The sequence below is a fragment of the Papio anubis genome, chromosome 3 (assembly GCF_008728515.1).
Source record: "Papio anubis isolate 15944 chromosome 3, Panubis1.0, whole genome shotgun sequence".
Lineage (NCBI taxonomy): Eukaryota > Metazoa > Chordata > Mammalia > Primates > Cercopithecidae > Papio > Papio anubis.
This window is the reverse complement of record NC_044978.1, coordinates 163,861,928-163,883,002: the sequence shown is the minus strand read 5'-3', so window position 1 is coordinate 163,883,002 and position 21,075 is coordinate 163,861,928. Positions and strand designations below refer to the sequence as shown.

The 21,075-nt window shown below is 36.9% G+C and overlaps 1 long non-coding RNA gene across 2 annotated transcripts in view; it reads left to right on the top strand.

Moving 5' to 3' along the window:
* The window catches only part of LOC110743237, a 138,914-nt gene that overhangs the window by 16,519 nt on the left and 101,320 nt on the right, over window positions 1-21,075 (top strand). The gene's annotated exons all lie outside the window — the stretch shown is intronic.

The window sequence follows — 21,075 nt, the reverse complement described above, 5'->3', positions numbered from 1 at the left end:
GCCATATGTCAATGTATTGTTGGTTATTGTATATATATTTTTACAGTTCTTTCTGTACAACCTTTACAAACCATTATATAAAAGTGCTAGAATAAAAATTGAACAAGCATTTCCTATTCTGTATTTCAGATACAGTCATGCCTTGCTTAACAACAGGGATACATTCTGAAAAAAGCCTTATTAGACAGTTTTGTCATTGTGCAAACATCATAGAGTGTACATAAACCCAGATGATATGGCCTACTGCAAATGTAGGCTATATGGCACAACCTATTGCTTCTAGGCTAAAAACCTGTACAGCATGTTACTGTACTGAATACCGTAGGCAGTTGTAACACAGTGGGAAGTATTTGTGTCTCTAAGCATATCTAAACATAGACAAGGAACAGTACAAGTATGATATTATAATTTTATGGGACCACTGTAGTGTGCAATCTATAGTTGACTGAAGCATTGTTATGTGATACATGACTGTATTATTAGGAATAGCTGAATGTGAGGGAGGAAAAAGGCAATAAGGAGAGAAAAGAAAACATTTGACACACAGCAGAAATTGTGAAAGATGTATTGGCTTCTTAAAAAGTCATATCAGGAAATGAGGAATGATTTTGAAGACGGATGTGCTACATTTTTACACATATGAAGGACTATAATATTAAGCAGGAATTGTGCCTGTCTAAATTTCCCCAGGGGCATTAATACAAGATATGTGGGGTGTTAGAAATTTTTGATTGCAATTAATATTAATTGACTTAATTTTAGGCAACACCCAAATTTATAAAAGTGTCAGGTACTCACAGATCTGAAATTTAAGTTGAAGAATCTGGTCTTTCAGGAAACCAGAATCTTCAAGATACTGCCATTGGGATACATTTGTTCCAGCATTTTTCCTTCTTACCTCCTTATACTCAGAATTTAAAGCTCTGAGAGTTACATTTGGATTGTCATAGCTTGGATCACGTGAGCACTTTTTGGCTAACAGAGAAGGGGACACCTCGACTGATGGTCCCATTAAGACAGCGTATAATGGGAAAGAACAATTCCCCTGAGAAAATCAAAGCTCCTCCTTCAGAAGAAGAGGGAATGCAATATGCAGAGCTATTTGTCATCTGCTGCAAATGCATAGACTGTTCCAGAAATTCCCTTTGACTGAAGGCACTCAGATGGGGGTTGAGTGACTATTTGTCAAACACATTGTAGGCAAGATTCAATAATTGAGTGAGTAATTGGACTACATAACCTTCTCTGTAACCCCGAAATTTTACGTCTCTGTGATTTTAGAATAAGAATCAAATCACAAGACTCCCTCCAGGAGGAATAATGAAACTGTCTTGATTATTCCTATTCATATGTTTATTTGAAAATATCTAGGATCAACCTGTATATACACAAACAAAAATACATTGATACGCAACCCACAGTGCCAACAGCTTGTAATTAAAGAACCAGACTAATGCAACATTTTCCCACTTACAACTCTTCCCCACTGCTAGCATTCGTCAAGCCTTCTGTTATCAGGCAATTTAGTTATACACAATAAAAACATACACATGTGAGGAGATTTAAATATATTTTTCTAAATGTAAATTAAGGATCTTTATACAACTGCTCTGGTTTTTTAGCCTAGTTTATATTGGCTACAAACTGAAGCTGAAATAATTCTCCAGATAAGTTTATTTATTCTCATTTGAGAAGTACTAGAAAAGCTATGATAGGATTCTTTAAAATTTTAAAATATTTGGATTCTATTACCTGGCAGATATTAATGACAGTTTCTTATCCTGATTATATTATGGGAACATAGAATTCTAAAGGTGGAAGACATGTTGAGATGTCCTCTAGTACATGTTCCTGGGACACCAAAGAAATTACTTTAGATGGACTAGAGAGACACATGAAATTTGGAGGCTTGGGCTCTATTGAGGGAAAGGTGGAGAGTATATCAAAAGAATTTTCTGAAAGCTTTCTCTACCATGTCTGAATGTGAGGAGGAGTTTAGATATGTAGCCAGGACTCCGAAGTATTAAATCTTCAGGGTCAGTTCACTGATTCAGGTGTTGAAGTAGTTCTCAACATACCTGCAAAACTTACCTGAGGGGTATTTTCAACAACTCTAAATAACAGCAGTCTACTAGACAATGATTCTCAAAAGTGGGGAAGGGAAACACTAGGGGACATCAGAAACTTGAGAGTGTGTTTTAGCCCCATGTGAACTCCCTCACTGTACCTCCCTCACCTCCAAGTTTAGAGTGAATGATTTAGGGGGAAACTGATAGAAGTTTCAAACTGAGATGGTCCCCCAAACCTACAGAGCATGGTAGGAAATGATAGAAGTTTGAAATTAGGATGTTCCCTGAAACCTGTAGAATACGGTGACCCTGAGTGTGCCATTGGCTTATAACTAGGGAATAAATATCAAATAAGACATACTCATCATCTTCTACAAGTTTTCAGAGGTAGGATAAATAAATGAGGTAACTTTTATAATGTACATAGCACAATGACTAGAACAGAGTAGGTACACAGTAAATGGTATCGTTCCTTTACCCCTGCCATTAACTCTATTTCCATAGGTATCTCTGAATGATTCTCATTGTTAAATGCATATTTAAATTTGTGTTTCACTATGATAATCAGATATTTAGTTTAAACCTGGATCTCTAATACTAAGAAATTTCCCTTGTAATCTATGCATTTGGAGTCCTTGACCATAGAGTTCCATTGCTATACTTCTATGGAGATTGACGTCTTTCTTCTCTGTTGCCATGATGACTTTCGCCATAGTTGGATGCCACTTAAAGGGTCTGAGTGGCTGGCACAACTATTTTAATGCATCATGACTGTGTGCTTCTGAAAGGAAAATGTTTTCTTGGAATGCAGTATAAGTTTAGGAATATCAAAGGCAGTCAGATACTCAACATAATTAAAGGTTAAGTTTGTAGACCAGATATTCAAACCTTCCTTTCCTTGGAGGAGTGTCTGGTTGATTAAAACATTGGAGGCAGTATCTGATACAGACATTCCAGAGAGCATGTCAAAGAGACGTGGTACCAAAAAACAGCTCTCTGAAGCCAGGAGGTCAACTCCAGCCAAATAAACAGCACCAGAGAGGGAAAGATGGTTCAGATGTAATGCCCATGTGTATGGATGACTAATTTTTTAGGACACTTTTTTTCCAGTTCATGACTCTGAGGCAATTGCTAGATTTAGGACAGCATTTCGTTGCCCTCTACCACCTGGAAACACAGGAGTGATGATGTTCAAAGACAATGGCATTGACAGGATTATTAGAACTTCTTTAGTGTTAACTGCAACCTAACCCCTTTCTCTCTCACTCAAAAAAGCATATCCATGTGCAAATGAGCTAGGGCTGGCATTTTTTATAGGACCATAAGGCATAGGATATTTTCCATAGGTCACTTTCTTTAGGGTTCTATAAAGAGTGGTTTTAGGTAGTTCATATACAGGAATCAAATCACGTTGATACACACAGTCACTTTGTCCTATTTAAATTCTCTTTTAATTCTTTAGATTACACCGAGAAGAAAGACTCAGTTTGCTGCTAGTATTTCCTTAAAACATCTCAACTCTCTCTCTCCCTCTTGAACAGAGCAAAAGCCAGCTCTGACTCAGAATTCTCAGCTAACAACAGTATCTAGCTACAACTTAACAATATTGTCTGATAATTTTATGTATTTTTAAACTTATCTTCTATTTTGGCAAGTGATACTGGATTTCCATTTATAGTAATGATATAAAGTTTCCTTAATAAATGCATTTATTTAAGTCAAGAATTGAGTTCATTTAAATAAAAATATTTAAGGAAATAATAGTAAAGTTACATCCCATAGTACATAATAATGCAGATATGCTATAATAATTATACAGATAGGAAAATATTCTGACAGTGCTACTTAAGGTAGAAGTTTAGGAAACCCTGTTGTAGGAATAATCTTGAGTATGCTGTAATAATATGCTATAATAATAATACAGATAACAAAATATTCTCATAGTACTACTTGAATGTTGGAAGTTTAAGAAATACTGTTGTAGGAATAATCTTGAATTGACCCTAATTTTTCAAAAAAAATTATTTTCAACTTTGATTATTACTAGCAAATATTTTATGATATATTTCACAAATGTTTAGGATGTTTCAGCACATTATTCTGCTCTGGTTTAGAACTGCTGACCTACGTAAACACATTACGCAGAAAACATATAGAATGCAGAACTATTTCTATTTTAATTTTTTGGAACATGTTTCATGTTTATAATCTGTGTTCGTGCTCTTTTTTAAAAAATGGTAATAGCAAATGGTTCTAAAAGGGTTTTGTTGGGGAGATGGCTAGTTTTCTACACAATACTTTCTTTGTCTTTTTTGTTGTAACACCCTTTTAGCTGGGTATGGATATGATCAGTAAACTCTATTGTTTCATTTTTTTTCTTTTTTTTTTTTTTTTTTAGACTGAGTCTCGCTTTGTCACTCAGGCTGGAATGCAGTGCTGCCATCTCAGTTCACTGCAACCTCTGCCTCCCAGGTTCAAGCAATTCTCCTGCCTCAGCCTCCTGAGTAGCTGGGACTACAGGCACTCGCTGCCACGCCCAGCTAACTTTTGTATTTTTTGTAGAGATGGCGTTTCACCATGTTGGCCAGGCTGGTCTCCAACTCCTAACCTCAGGTGATCCACCGCACCCCCTCACCGCCACCACCACCACCGGACTCCCAAAGTGCTAGGATAACACAATTATATTTTTTCATGTGGCAAACTTCTTGCCCATGGAATGTGAGCACACCTCCTCTCTGTTCTCCATCTGCTTCCTGTTAGCTGGCAACTGGATATGGCAGGAACTCAACTTCAGCCATACAGATGACATTGTGTCTAAGGAAAGGTAGAGCAGCAAGATGGAAGGAGCCTGAGTGTTGGAATGGCCAAGTGGAGCAGAGCAGCTCAGGGCCCCACATGGCACACATTGGAACTGTTATGTGACAGAAAAAGTCCATTTTCTTTTAAGCCTCCATATTGCTCTAAGTTCCTTTGTTACAGAAGCTTAGCTTTTACCTTAATATGATAAATATGATACTTTTCCACCTCCCCAAACACTCTGTTAACATTAAATATAATTAGTTGGCATAATGAGAAAAGTTGGGAAAGAAGGTGTGTCACCTTGTGCCTTTGTAAATAAATTACATTTGACTCCTTCTACTGCAGTCTCTGTAGCTCTATAAGACTCAAAATGAGTTTGGGAAAGAGTATTGTGGACCAACTATTTAAATACACATAGTCACAAACTAAATAATAGCAAATCTGTTGCTTTACTCCTTAAGTCAGAGACTAATTCGAGGAATGTTAAAGGAAGAAAGTAATTCATTAGAAGGATTTAAGAAAGTTTATATAACCAAGGGAAAAAAATAGAAGATGCAGGTTTCATCAAGGTGGTAGATTACAGCTCAGGGATGGGGTGGGGGTTAAGTCTGGATAGCAAGAACTGTTAGGGGTTTTCTCCTCCAATCATTTGTTTTTTATTCATGCCCTACTCCAGATTCAGATTCTTGGGAGAAAGAATCTATTTGACCAGTCTTCGTTTCTTATGATTACTCCTTTTCAGACAAAAGTGGGAGAACTTCATTGTTAGGTTCACCATGCGATGGAAGATGGACAGTTCTTCAAACGAAGTTTGAAGCTCTACTACTCTGCCCTCAGTGGTGTACTGGAACCAGCCTGCAGTGGCTCATGAGAGCCTATGGTGAACATTTCTTTCCAACTCTGCCTTCAGTAACACCTCCCTAGGGGCTTGAAAGTGGCCATGCTGGATGTATCAACACCATGGAAGTAGGCAAATTGTACAAATCAGAACCTTTTCTTCAAAGAAGTAGTTGTTAAACAATTACTAGCATACCTATATGCCTATAATCTATTTCCTTCTTTTCACCTGGTATTTTCTTTATTATTTTTATTTTTTATTATTATACTTTAAGTTCTAGGGTACATGTGCACAACGTGCAGGTTTGTTACATATGTATACATGTGCCATATTGGTGTGCTGCACCTATTAACTCATCATTTACATTAGGTATAACTCCTAATGCTATCCCTCCCCCCTCCTCCCACCCCACAACAGGCCCCAGTGTGTGATGTTCCCCTTCTCTGTGTCCAAGTGATCTCATTGTTCAATTCCCACTTATGAGTGAGAACATGCGGTATTTGGTTTTCTGTTCTTGCGATAGTTTGCTGAGAATGATGGTTTCCAGCTGCATCCATGTCCCTACAAAGGACACGAACTCATCCTTTTTTATGGCTGCATGGTATTCCATGGTGTATATGTGCCACATTTTCTTAATCCAGTCTGTCACTGATGGACATTTGGGTTGATTCCAAGTCTTTGCTACTGTGAATAGTGCCGCAATAAACATACGTGTGCATGTGTCTTTATAGCAGCATGACTTATAATCCTTTGGGTATATCCCCAGTAATGGGATGGCTGGGTCAAATGGTATTTCTAGTTCTAGATCCTTAAGGAATTGATACACTGTTTTCCACAATGGTTGAAGTAGTTTACAGTCCCACCAACAGTGTAAAAGTGTTCCTATTTCTCCGCATCCTCTCCAGCACCTGTTGTTTCCTGATTTTTTAATGATTGCCATTCTAACTGGTGTGAGATGGTATCTCATTGTGGTTTTGATTTGCATTTCTCCGATGGCGAGTGATGATGAGCATTTTTTCATGTGTCTGTTGGCTGTATGAATGTCTTCTTTTGAGAAGTGTCTGTTCATATCCTTTGCCCACTTTTTGATAGGGTTGTTTGTTTTTTTCTTGTAGATTTGTTTGAGTTCTTTGTATCACCTGGTATTTTCTGTAGAATCTCATTAAATAGGCTGGCTTTGCCTCAGACTTCAGAGTAATGGGACTTTTTCATTGACTTAGGGAAGATATCTAAAGAAAATAAAAAGTTTTATTTTATAAACATGCCCCCAAATCAATGTATAGTATTACTTGATTTAAACATTGAACATGTATGATATGTATCTAATTAAAATGGGGTTCTAGGGTAGTGTTTAAGCTTGTCCAGTTCTGGGAGAAAGGTTCCAAAAAGGCATTCTGATTTTGCTAGGGAACAAAAACAGCCCAGCTTTAGTATCTGAGTAGCTCTCATCATACAGTCTTTGACCATTTCATATGTAGAAGTATTACCTTAGTGATGAATTGATTTTAATTTTGATACCACAATAATGAAAATTTTTGATTCTTTCTTACATGATATTTATTTAATTTATTCATTTATTTAATACATTTGTATTGAGCACCTAAAAGGTATCTGGTTTTAAAATTTTGTATTGAAGATAGAGTAAATAAAAATATCTCTCTAATCAAAAACTTGAGGCTATGGTAATTTTTTGAAAGTTTAATTCTGATTTCAAATTTCTAAGAAGTTGGATTTTTAAAAATATCCCCAAAATAGAAGAAAATAATCAACTGACTGGGAACAGTGGCTCACGCCTGTAATCCCAGCACTTTGGGAGGTCGAGGCAGGAGGGTCATCTGAGGTCAGGAGTTCAAAACCAGCCTGGCAAACCTGGCAAAACCCTGTCTTTACTAACAATATGAAAATTAGCCTGGTGCAGTGGTGGGCACCTATAATCCCAGCTACTCAGGAGGCTGAGGCAGGAGAATCACTTGAACCCTTGAGGTGGAGGTTGCAGTGAGCTGATATTGCACCATTGCACTCCAGCCTGGGCAACACAGCGAGAGATAAAAATTTTTCATTTTTATCTGAAAAAAAAAAGAGAGAGAAAATAATCAACTTATGTCATATGAACAGTTCAAGCTGAAGGTATCTTTCTAAATGCAGAACAATTGTTTCAACATAGTTTATTATTGAGAAAACACATATATGCCACTTACACCAAATATTGCTCTAAGAGGTTTATAAAAATTAACAAATTCTATTATACTAGTTTTACAGATATGAAACAAAAAACAAGAAAATGATAAGTAATTTGTTAAAGATTACTTAGGTAGTAATGAGGGAATCCAGGACTTAAACCCAGGGGGTCTAGTTTCAGAGTCTATGCTCTTAGCCTCTCTCTGTGCTGCTCCCTAAGATGGCCATAGGATCTGTAAGTATAGAGATGGGGCTGATGGGAGGGAGGGAAGGTAGTCAGGTAGTGATAATATGGCAGCTCAACTGAGTGTGGAAAGTATCCAACAATGTCTTCAAAATGCATTTGTAAGAATGTTCTAAGCAGCATTATTCAAAATAATCTCAGATTTTTTAAAATGCCATGCCTATCAGTAGTAAAGTTAATTTAAAGAATGACAGTGAAGTGCTGTATAACGATGAAAATTAACAGGCTACTGATGTCGACAACCATGTAAAAAAGCATCACAAACCTAATATTGAGCAAGCAATTGAGATACAAATTTTGCTCAATATTAGGCTCATGATACTGTATTATTCCATTTGCATAAAGATTAAAAAACTATATAAATGTAAAACCATGAGGGTAAGAAATCATAGATATGGTTACTTTTAAGGAAGAGGAAGAGATCAACGGTTGGGAAGGGATATGGGGGCTTCTGATGTGTTGTCAGTCTACTCTTTCTTCATCTGGGTGTCTGGGTGGTAGCTGCATGGGTGTGGTCACTGAGCGCGGAATCACTGAGCTCTAGAGTTATGACTTTTGTCTCTTTGTGTGTTATACTTCAACACTAAAGTTAAGAAACACTGACGAGAGGAACAATAGGAAAAATGGTACAATTGAGGCCGAGAGGAATAGGTTGAAAAACAAGAGAATGGGGGTTGAGAAGAAAAATCATTTATATATGACATATTTATGAATTCAATCAAGTAATCTTGATTGATTGATGTAGCTATTGAGGTGGAATTTTTTCTATGAGACCAGATATAGTAAATGTATTTTAGGCCTTGGGGCATGAATATATGCATTTCTTGGTGGTTTTTAACCAACTCTTTTTTTTTAAAATTTATTTTTATTATTATTATTATGCTTGAAGTTCTAGGGTACATGTGCATAATGTGCAGGTTTGTACATGTATGTATGCTTGTCTTTGCTGCCGCCCATCAACTGGAAATCTTCCATCTTCAAATCATTTACATCCAGGTATAACCCAGTAATCCCTCCCCTCATGAAGTAGGCCCGGTGTGGTATCCCCTTCAGTCCAGTGATCCTCATTTGTCAGTTCCCACCTAGGTAGAACATGTGGTGTTTTTTGTTCTTGTGATAGTTTGCTAGAATGATGGTTTCCAGCTGCATCCATGTCCTACGAAGGACCTGAACTCATCCTTTTTATGGCTTACTTGAAGTATTCCATGGTGTATATGTGCCACATTTTCTTAATCCAGTCTGTCACTGATGGACATTTAAGGTTGATTCAAGTCTTGCTATTGTGAATAGTGCACTTAATAAACATCGTGTGCATGTGTCTTTATAGCAGCATAGTTTATAATCAACTGGGTATATACCCAGTAATGGGATAGCTGGGTCATGTTTGCATCGTTTCTGCCAGATCAGGGAATGTACCGTAATGGATTGAACTAGTTTACAATCCTTGCCGGAATATAAAGTTTCCTATTTCTCCACATCCTCTCAGCACCTATTGTTTCCTGACTTTCAATGATTGCGCCATTCTAACTGGTGTAAAGGATGGTATCATTGTGGTTTTGGTGCATTTCCTCTGATGGCCAGTGGTGGTGACATTTTCATGTGTCCATGGCTGTATGAATGTCTTCTTTTGAGGGAGAAAATTTTTGCAATCTACTCATCTGACAAAGGGCTAATATCCAGAACCTACAAAGAACTCAAACAAATTTACAAGAAAAAAACAAACAACCCCATCAAAAAGTGGGCAAAGGATATTAACAACTCTTTAAAAATGTAAAGACCATTATGAGCTTTCTGGTGGAAAAAATGAAAAGAGAAAAAAGAAAAAAACAGGCCACAGGCCATATTTGGCCTAGGAGTAGTAGTTTGTTTAGTCCTCAGCCAGTTTCTGGTGATGCTAAATGATAAAAATGCAGTTTTTTGCCCTCCACGTTTGGTACATTCATTCATTCAACTTTACTAAATACCTTCTATGAGCTTTAAGTTGGTGAGACAGATATACACACCTGTGACTCACAGTGCAATATGATGAGGACCCTAACTTTAGTATCAAAGTGCTAGAAAAACACAAGAACGTGGGACTGTCTTCTTTTGATGTTAAATTTTAATTTTTCTTGAAGTAGGTAGGAACTTACCATGTAGAGAAAAGGGGAAGACATTCTGCATAGGGCATGTGCATCATTATTAAATCCACCCAGGCATAAACGAATAGTGTAAATTCATATGTTGTCTCTAATGTAACTCTGTGCAACTGGAACATGTATAGGGTGATGGAAGACAAGTCTGAAGCAGTGTTTCCCAAATTTTTCATGTCGTAGCACATACAAAAAGTGAAAATATCCTCTTTGCTTGGAGCACTAGGTTACACAGATAAAGCCACTTGTGGCTGGAAGCCATGGGCCCAGGGACTCATGGAGATGGGGCTGATTGGAGGGAGGGAAGGTGGTTAGGTAGCGATAATATAGCAGGTCAACTGAGTATGGAAAGTAGCCAGAGATGTGTCTTGGCTTCCCCAAGCCCTCCTAGGCTGCCCTGAGACCTGAGTGCATTACTCTGCCCATTTAAATCCATTGGCAATCCAGTTGGGAAGTTCTGAAGAAATTAGGAAAGCCTTGATTGAGCAGTTAAAACATAGAGCAAGAGGAAGTTTGGTGGCTTTTCACAACCCAAGGCTTAGGTTCAAGTGCTTGTTCAATCACTTACTTGGTGGATGACTAAAGCAAGTTATTTCAAATTCCTTTTGCTTCCATTTCCTCCTTTACGTAAAATGTTACCTGCAGGATCCTGCAAGGGATCTTGTCAGGCTTAAAAATCAGATATACTGTGTACAAAGCTTTCACTGCAGAGTCAACTCTTGACAGATAATTTATTTATTCTTCACATCCTCCCAACCTCTCTAACTGCAGTTAAAAAAATATATACATATATTATATTTTAGTATATATTATACTTTAGTATATGTTATACATATGTAATTAATATATATAATTTAGTATGTTATACATATGTAATTAGCATATATATAATTTAGTATATATTATACATGTATATATTATATATAAATATGTTTTAGTCTATATTATACTATATATTATTATGTATTATATAATATATAATAATATAATATAATACATATAGACTAAAAAATAATATATTTATATATATAAAATATATACATATAATCTTGACAAGAAAACCCACACCCTTTCTGATCTCTACATCCACTGCCTGGGGATGGCAGTAGGGCTTTTCTGACATGAAGGGTAGAATAAGAGAAACTATAAAATAATGAGCAAATATATTACTGTTACATCAAATGATGACTTTTTTTTTTCTTTTAGAAAGAGAAAGGTCATCAATTCTTGGAACACTTAGATATAGGTTGTATTCTCAGTGTTAGGAAATCTCTTCTTCCTCTCTCTATCTATCTCTTTCTTTTATAAGCCAAGGGTGCTGGGGCTCAGTGGGCTGTGCCCTGGAGGTGAACTGAGGACTCTGGTTAAACATGGTTATGTTGGAAACTTATCACCTGACTTCAACAGAAACACCTGTGAGTTCATATTGGCCGAGTCCCTAGAGATTCTTTCACTGCTGAACATGCTACTTCCCAACTGTTCAAGATAGTGGCTCAGAGCTGTGCACATATTTCGAGATGCATTCTGCTGATTGGATTATTTTTAAAGCCTATCTCTTAAAGTATTTCCTTTAATTGCTTATCTTTGGACTGATGCTAGGTCTCAGTGAGGTTGTTCCAAGTCTAGGATCACAGAATGTTACTCTCCATAATTGGAAGTAGCCACCCCATTACTTTCCAAATGAGGAAATTGAGGCCCATGGGAGAAAAACCTTGCTCAAGTCACAGATATCTTGTTCTTTCTTCCTACTCTTTCTTTCTCTCTCGTCCCCTTCCTCCTTTATTTATTGAATAGCTCCCAGATGCCATGCTTTGTTTTCAGTGCTAATGATGCAGAAAGACACATGACATAGGCTACTAAACTCCCAGTCTAGTGCAGTGGCAGTGAGGCAACCCAATTATTAATCTAAGCATGATAAATAATCGCATAGAGGGACACACAGAATTCCAAGACAACCTAGAAGAGGGGCAGTGAAATGAGACCTGGGGAGCGACAGGAATTGACTTGAGTGGAGTCTTAAAGTGGAAGATGAAGGGAGTGAGCTTTTAGAATAGAGATAAGAGAAATGATCTTCTAGGCAAAGGGAAGAGTATAATGTAATAGCATTAAATACACATTTCATTTTTCTGAATTCATATATTTGTGGAGAGAGACAGGGGGTGAGAGGGCAAGAGGGTGAGATAGAAAATTAGAGATAAAGAGAATGCAATTCAACATTAAGGGTGATTCTGCCTGCTCTTCTAGGCTATGCTTGTATGCTGTGCCCATCTACCCAGCCCAAGGGGATTATAGTTGAGTCTCACACTCATGGGACCTCACAGTCGCCAATACTTCTCAGGTGTGTGTGAGTATCTCACCAAGCCAGCGTGACCCAGAGTTGTTTTGATGACATGTGTTTGTATATGCTAAGTATAGCAATGAAATTCCTCTAAGATGTTCTTCCACTTATAAAGGCGTTCCTACTACGTACTTATCCATCAAGGTTTTTGTTAAGGAGAACTAGTTTCCTGAATTGGCTTTAGAAAATGCAATCCTGTCTATTGATTCAACGAAGATAAATTTTGTGGCTGCCATGCACCATCTTTTCTGATCTTTTTTATTGGAAGTGGTGGTGTTGTTGAAAGAACTGTGGAGTCAATAAACAAAGTTAACTAAGTGCACAACTTTTACTTTCCCAGCTCTGTGTGGGAGCCTGGAGGCAGTGTGTTTCTGAGATACAGCCTCCCAACAGGTTATACCCAGGGGTTTCCATTATCTTTAAGCAGCACACACTCCAGAGCATCTTATTAATGATATTTAATTATATTGAAATTAATGATGTTTTTCATCTGATCCTGAGCTGATTTTACAGCTTGGAGATAAGCTGGGGCGATTTTGGGTTCTCTGTCTCTCCATCTCAGCAGTCAAGTGTCCCCTTTTATCTTAGTTGACTGCTTTTTTCCAGGTACCCATTTTCTCCCCCTCCACTTACTCTCAATACCACTTCTCTCGTTTTCAGCAATAATTAGCTATCCCAAGTCACAGAAATAATCCATTTCCATAAGAAGGCTTCCAATGATGTGGACAATGGACTTTTTTTCTCAACGGAATTTAATTTGCATCTATGCTGGCCATAACTTCATTAGGTTTTGGAACACAGAGATTGTCAAATGAGCACTATCTGATAGCTCAAACAATACAGTCGTTTCAGCAGACTCTAATCTCATCGTGGTATACTTGAGTGCTCTGGGTTTTGCTGATGAAAATCTTTTCAGAAGTGAAATGGAGTATTCAATTCTCAGGTTCAGAATTGTTATTATTTCCCAATGAAAATAATGGGGATTGTAGATAGGATTTACCGAACTTGAACTGTGTTGATGGCTTTTGTTTTGTTGGAGCAAAAACAGGTGTTTGGGGGAATTAAACATTTCTGTTGTGAACTGAAATACAACAGCATTGTGAATGAAATGTTTAAAAACGGAGATAGGGCATGATGATGAAAGTGAATGGGATTGTAGAAATTCAGTGTTCAAAATCCTATGCTGTTTAAAAGATTCAAAGAGTAAACTGGAAATATGCTTTGTTCTTGGGAAATGGTAGGAAATGCACTGGTTAAATCATGCTTCATTGTATTGACAACTCAACTATTGATTTATTAGGGTGGAAAATAGAAGCATTACATCAAATAATTTCCCTATTTATTTCTCTTCTCATCTCAAGCTCTTTCTTAATCTCGCCTCAGGCTCCCAAGAATAAACAAGCCCAAACAACTACCCAAATGATACCAAAATAATAGTAACAACCACATATAAACAGCAACAAATAAAACAAAATATCTCACTGCATCCACTCAGTCAAGTTTCAACATATTGGACAATTTAATATTTCCTAATTATCTCTATATTTGATTCTAGGATAAACACATTTCTCTTCATCCTACTCTCTTGGCTTACTTATGTGTCTGTTCATTCATTGAACATGTATTTATAGACGTCTTATAGATTCCAGATGTTATATTTTAGGCACTGGAGAAATAGGGCGGGCCAACTATAGCCTCTACCTTTATGGCTATTATGATCCAGTGGAGGCTGATATTAATCTATAAATCACACAAACAGAAATGTAAAATTATAATCATGAGAAATGCTAAGAAGAAGACATCTATGGTTCCAGGAGAGATTATAGAAGTGAGATTTGACCTAACTTGAGGACCAGAAAAAGACTTTTATGAAAAAAACACCATAGATCTGAGATCTGAACGAACAATAGGTATTTGTATATTTATGTCCAAGAGAAGATAGTGAAGGTGAGTGTTATTTGTATATTTATGTCCAAGAGAAGATAGTGAAGGTGAGTGTTTCCAAATGGAAAATACCACATGTGCAACAATCCCTAGTGGGAGGGGGCATGGTGTGATAGTGCAACTCAGGACTCCTTTGGGTAGTTCTGATCACCAACTTGACTCTATTTAAAGTCTTAGTTCAATCCAGTCACCCAGAGTCAAACACAGCTGATGTTAGCCAATACAAAATTAAATCACTCACTGATACAATTCAGGTCCTCAAAGACTTCATCTGAAATATTGGGTAAGTAAAGCAAAGGGTCATCTATATTCAACAAATAATTTATCAGGATAGATCTCCTGCAAATCTGAAACCAATCAAGAAGTTTTAAGATATTCTGGACTTCAGTGTTTCTATCATTGAAGGGACTGAAAAGAGAGGGGATGTCTAGAGTTTATTCTATCTCAAATATTTCACGCTAAATATTTCTTTAATCATTATCGGGAGGTGTTCGAGTCCAACAAGCCTGAATTCTCATCCTGGCCCTGTTATTCACTGGCCACGTGACTTTAAGCAAATTACTTAGACTCTCTAGATGTATTCTCCCTTTTGTAAAACAAAGGTATAACACTTACTTCACAGGGTTTCTGTAAAGAAAAGTATACATACATATGAAATACATTTATGTGAATCTCTTGTACATATGAAGCACTAAATAAATTTTAATGCCCTTCCTTTTTATTTCCGTTTTCACTTAAGTTTATATGAGTTTATTTGATCTATAAGAGCTTATATGCTTTAACTGGCCTCATGTGGAAACTTCTTGAGTGGAATGAGGAACCACCAAATTCTGCACTGTTCAAAGCCAATAATCATTCATAATATAAAATGCTTGAATTTCTTCAACACTCTGAAATACATCTCCATTACTTGCAATTATTTCACTTGTAATAATTAGATATCAATCTCATGACTCATGATATTGCCTTATATTAAATTATAAGGAAGAAAAATGCTTAGGAAGGTAAGGGGAAAATGAGTGTGAGATATTAAAAAGTTCCCTATTCATTTTGGAAATAAATTTAGTGTTCTTGTTTTTGAAAGAACCACTGCTTCAGGGGAGAAAAGAGAAAAATCTATTAAAGAGAAAAAAGTTTCTAAAGAAGTTAAGAGGTTCTTTTTATTTTCTTAAACAAATTCTTACTGCCAAGCGTTGGCTCTTGAAAAATACGGTTAGCCAGCTATAAAGTTGTAATAGAAAATAGTAAAAGCAATGAAATGTACAATTAAGGATCACACACCCCAGATATCGTCTAGTTCATTAGTTCTCCTCCTATCTCGGCCCAGGAGATTTCTCAATCTCTGCACTTTACTCCTAGACTCAACTGCACAGTGAAACTGATGATAAGGTTCACTCTTTTTTATAGTGTTTCCTTGCACAAAGCAATGATCTCTTAAAGATGAAGTTTAATGCTCCCTCAGGAAATGCTGTCTATTTTAGACTTTTTTTCTGCTTGATAGCTTTCTCTTTTTCTCAGTGAATGTTGTAAACTAGATCTGTAGTTGTGGGGATTTTCCTGGATTCACCAGCAGAGGGAGTTCAAACGAAGTTATGTAAACTTTGGGGGAAGGGATTGTTCTAGAATTTTTTAGGGTGCTACACATCGTGGGCTGAATTCAGGGAACTGCAGGAATTGGTAATCAAATCAGATGGAACATTCAATTCTTTCAGCAAACACTGAACACTGGAGAAGCAAAAAAAAAAAAAAAAAAAAAAAGAGAGAGAGACAATGTGTACTCCTCTCAAAGGGTATAGTTTGGTAGAAATGGATCTATGTAAACACATTAACTATACTGCTCTGTTCTTGGTATAATATAGGGATGCAGACAAAATGTGAGAACCATGAATGTGTTTGCTGTAGGTTCCAGAGTGACGAGAAGTCACCCTTCTCTCCGCAGGGTTCTTACTAAGTCAGAAAAGTGGGGTCATGAATTCCATAAGCCAAGAAATAGATATTTAGCAGACACCTCAGAAATGTCAGGGGTTTATTTATTTATTTATTTATTTATTATTTTTCTTATACTTTAAGTTCTGGGATACAGGAGCAGAACATGCAGGTTTGTTACATAGGTATACACATGCCATGGTGATTTGCTGCACCCATCAACCCGTCATCTACGTTAGGTATTTCTTCTAATACTGTCCCTCCACCAGCCTCCCACCCTCTGACAGGACCCAGTGTGTGATGTTCCCCATCCTGTGTCCAGGTGTTCTCATTGTTCAACTCCCACTTACAAGTGAGAACATGCAGTGTTTGGTTTTCTGTTCTTGTGTTAGTTTGTGGAGAATGATGATTTCCAACTTCATCCACATCCCTGCAAAGGACATGAGATCATCCTTTTTTATGGCTGCATGGTATTTCATGGTAAATATGTGCCACATTTTCTTTATCCAGTCCATCATTCATGGGCATTTGGGTTGGTTCCTAGTCTTTGCTATTGTGAACAGTGCCATAATAAACATACATGTGCCTGTGTCTTTATAGTAGAATGATTTATAATCCTTTGGGTGTATACCCAGTAATGAGATTGCTGGGTCAAATGGTATTTCTAGTTCTAGATCCTTGAGGAATCGCCACACCGTCTTCCACAATGGTTGGACTCATTAACACTCCCACCAACAGTGTAAAAGTGTTCCTATTTCTCCACATCCTCTCCAGTATCTGTTGTTTCCTGACTTTTTAATGATCGCCATTCTAACTGGAGTGAGATGGTATCTCATTGTGGTTTTGATTTGCATTTCTCTGATGGCCAGTAATGATGAGCATTTTTTCATGTGACTGTTGGCTGCATAAATGTCTTCTTTTGAGAAGTGTCTGTTCATATCCTTCATCCACTTTTTGAGGGGATTGTTTGTTTTTTTCTTGTAACTTTGTTTAAGTTCTTTGTAGATTCTGGATATTAGCCCTTTGTCAAATGGGTAGATTGCAAAGATTTTTCTCCCATTCTGGAGGTTACCTGTTGACTCTGATGATAGTTTCCTCCGCTGTGCAGAAGCTCTTTAGTTTAATTAGATCCCATTTGTCAATTTTTTTTTTGTTACCATTGCTTTTAGTGTTTTAGTCATGAAGTCTTTGTCCATGCCTATGTCCTGAATGGTGTTACGTAGGTTTTCTTCTAGAGTTTTTGATCTCAAGGACTTCTAACCCCTTTTCTGTCACTGAATGGTTCTGTGACCTTAACCACTCCCTTAATTACTAAAGTCTTATTTTTTTTTTTCCACTAGAAATGAAGGGGAATTGGTGCTTGAGGACTCGAGGTTCCCTTTCATGAGGGATGCATAGAAACATGAGAAGGAGAGCTGTGGATAGAGGGACAGGAAACCCTGGCCTGTGGTAACTTAATTGGTGGAGTCATCTCCTTCATGTCTTTTTGTTACTTCCCCAAGTCCGTCTTCAACACTGTGATCCTCTGAAACCAGCTTCTTTTGAAATCACTCTTCCTTGCTGATCACTTGAAGTGTTAAGATTGTTCTTCTTAAACATAAAGTAGAAATACCACATTCAAAAACTACTATCACATTCCCAGTATTTGCAGTTGGGACAGATTCATTTTAGTTTAAGGGACTTTCCTTTGTGTTTTCACAGGTGCCTATGCTTACCTCTAGTATTAAAACAAACAAACAAACAACTGTGTTTGAGATAGGTTAGTTGTCTAGCCAGCTTTTTGAAGAGAGGAGGAAATCTTAGTAATAATCTTTCCAGCACTCATCAGATAACTAGGCACATGGTAAATGCTTAGTGTATGTTGGATGAATAAATGAATCAATGGGTGAATAAATTCACATTTTGCTAAATGTCTGATGGTTATAGAGAGTCTTCAGTTTCACCCAGGTAATGATAATATTAAGCATGCCAGAAAGGTTAAGGTCGAGGCATACCTGTGATTTTTTATTTCACACACAAAAAGCCTCCATTTAGTAGAATTCTGTAGAAAAGTTTAGTATTATAAAGATTATTCTTCTGAGATTGATTCATCCCCCAAATCTGTATGTGTGTCAAAATGCCAGAAATGAAATTAGAAATAAAAGGCAGTGAAAATTAGTCAAGGTGGACAAGGAGAGGTGATCAAAGCAAGACTTTCAGAATGATTAGAATATTTTACATCTAATAACCTTATAAGTTCCTTGTAAGACTGTGTTAATTGATTCTTAGGTGAAGAGGCATATCTTACCACTTTATGCAAGATCCTTTCTTCTTGCCTATCTTGAATAATTTTCAATGCCTTTCCCCACTTCTAATCCTCTCTAACTTGCATCATATTGTGACTAGGGACACTTGCTGCAAAATTCACTCACACTGCATTTATTTGTTATGCAAATAACTTTAGAACTAATAATAAAAATAACTGATATGTTTAATTGCATGGCTAAGTGCTTTCACGTATGTTATCACATTGAAGTTCTGCATACTTTCAAAAAAGATATTATTGTCCCTATTTTTTAAAGATTGGAAAAATAGAGAGTGGTTAACTTGCCCAAGGTTTTGCAGTTTGTGTCAGAGTCAGAATTCATGTCAAGATCTGACTAATTTCAGCATCTGCAGTCTTTCACCTATTTCATATTGTCTCTCATGGTATTAAACTCTTGATAGATGGAATAGATTCAGTCTAATAATCAGAAAATCTAATGAAATAAAAAGACAATCGTAAATGGTCAGTTCATGGAAAAATCAATTCATTGCCTGCATTTCTGGCTTTTGAATATCTTGTGAGGTACTATATCTCCAGATACTCATTTGTCCCATAAAATTAGAAATTCAAGGAACTTTGGAATTCATTTATTCAGATAACATTTATTAAGCACCCACTGCGAGCCAGCTTTTGGGAACTTTGGGGATAACATAACTGAACAAAACCCATGTTTTCAACACCTTGCAATATATTGATGAATAACACAGGCAAAAATCCATGTCTGCATGGAACTCTCCTTTCTATTTTTGTCTCAATTATAATTCAGGTGGAATGAAATGATCCCAAATTATGTAGATAATTGACTCTGCAATTATCTACTATTTCATTGCTTCTGTGGACTTGACCAGCCAAAACACCCATTGGGACCCCATATAAACATTCTTTTGAAAAAAAAGTTAAATTTGGAGATTTGAATATGAAACAGGATATTTTAAGTTATTTTTTGGTCACTGCTATGTTTCTCTGTGGTCTCTATGAAAGAAATAGAATTTCTACTTTGGTGAAATAGTAATAAGCCTATCTACTCCAGAATTATGTAGGAATTAGGAGGTAGTTGACAATAATTGTGTCTCAAAATTTGTGAATTATTTAGTGGACTGAAGATGTGTATTTGCTTCATTAACTCACTCAAACTGCACAGGTGTGAACAATACCCTCAAAGGTCATTGATGTGTACAAGCTGAGTCCCCGTGGACATGGTAGATAGTAACTCACCAAGATATTCCACGGCTTTTTCTCATTAGAGAAACAGCTTTGTTTCAAAGGGAAAATTGGCCACCTAAGCGTTCCGTATTCATTAGCTAATTGCTTCTTCTTCTTTACATGCCTCTTCGTGTTGGTAGATGAGTTATTCTAAGGAGAGTGCAATTTTAAAAAAATCTTTGAACCTAAGAATGGCCCCATTATCATGTATCACCCCCCGGTAGAAAAGGTACTTGGATAGCTCCAGTTATTGGAACTAACAGCATATTTTAGGCATATAGTCCATTAGCTGTAAACTTTAGGATTCCTACGATTTAAGATTTGACATTTTGGGTGAGACTTTGAACATCCCTGACATGTAGTAATAGCTCATTTTTTTTTCAGGTGTAAATTTAAATCAACTGTAACTGAAGGCAAATGTGTAGGGTAGTGGAGGCGTTTAGGGCAGTGTTTCCCATTTCCTGAGCACACAGGTCTCTGAAGGACCTTACTGAAATTAACATGCTGACTCATTAGGTCTGGGCAGGGGTTAAGATTGTGCATTTTTCTCTAGGGATACTGATGATGTTGGTCCTTATAGCACACTTTAGATGGCAAGGACTGGTTTGTGGATGACGCTGATGGACAATCCATTAATCACAGCTCAAGGCAGCTTTGTGGTTTTCCTTTTATTGTTGCACGCCCAGTAATTTTAATTAAGGTTTTAAAGAAGAAACTTAAAATTTATAGTTGTAATTGAATGCATTTCATGAAGAAAATATGTGCTACAGTGCTGTTCACAATTTGGGATTAAGAAACTCTCACTTGAAATACAACCCTCATAGATGTCAGGGGTTCATTGTGTACATTTGGGGAACTCCTTCACATACATTGTCTTATTTGGACCTTAACACTTCTGTGAGGCAAGTCAGCCCAATATTGCCAACACACTTTTATATATAACTAAAGTGAGAACATAGCAGTGATTACCCCCCACCTCCAAATACACATACCCCGAACTGAAATCATACACAGCACTGTAACAAAGCAAGGGTCTGAACCCCAAAAACCCAGTTCTTAGTCTGGTAGCAGATCCATCTAACAAAATGGTTTTCACTGT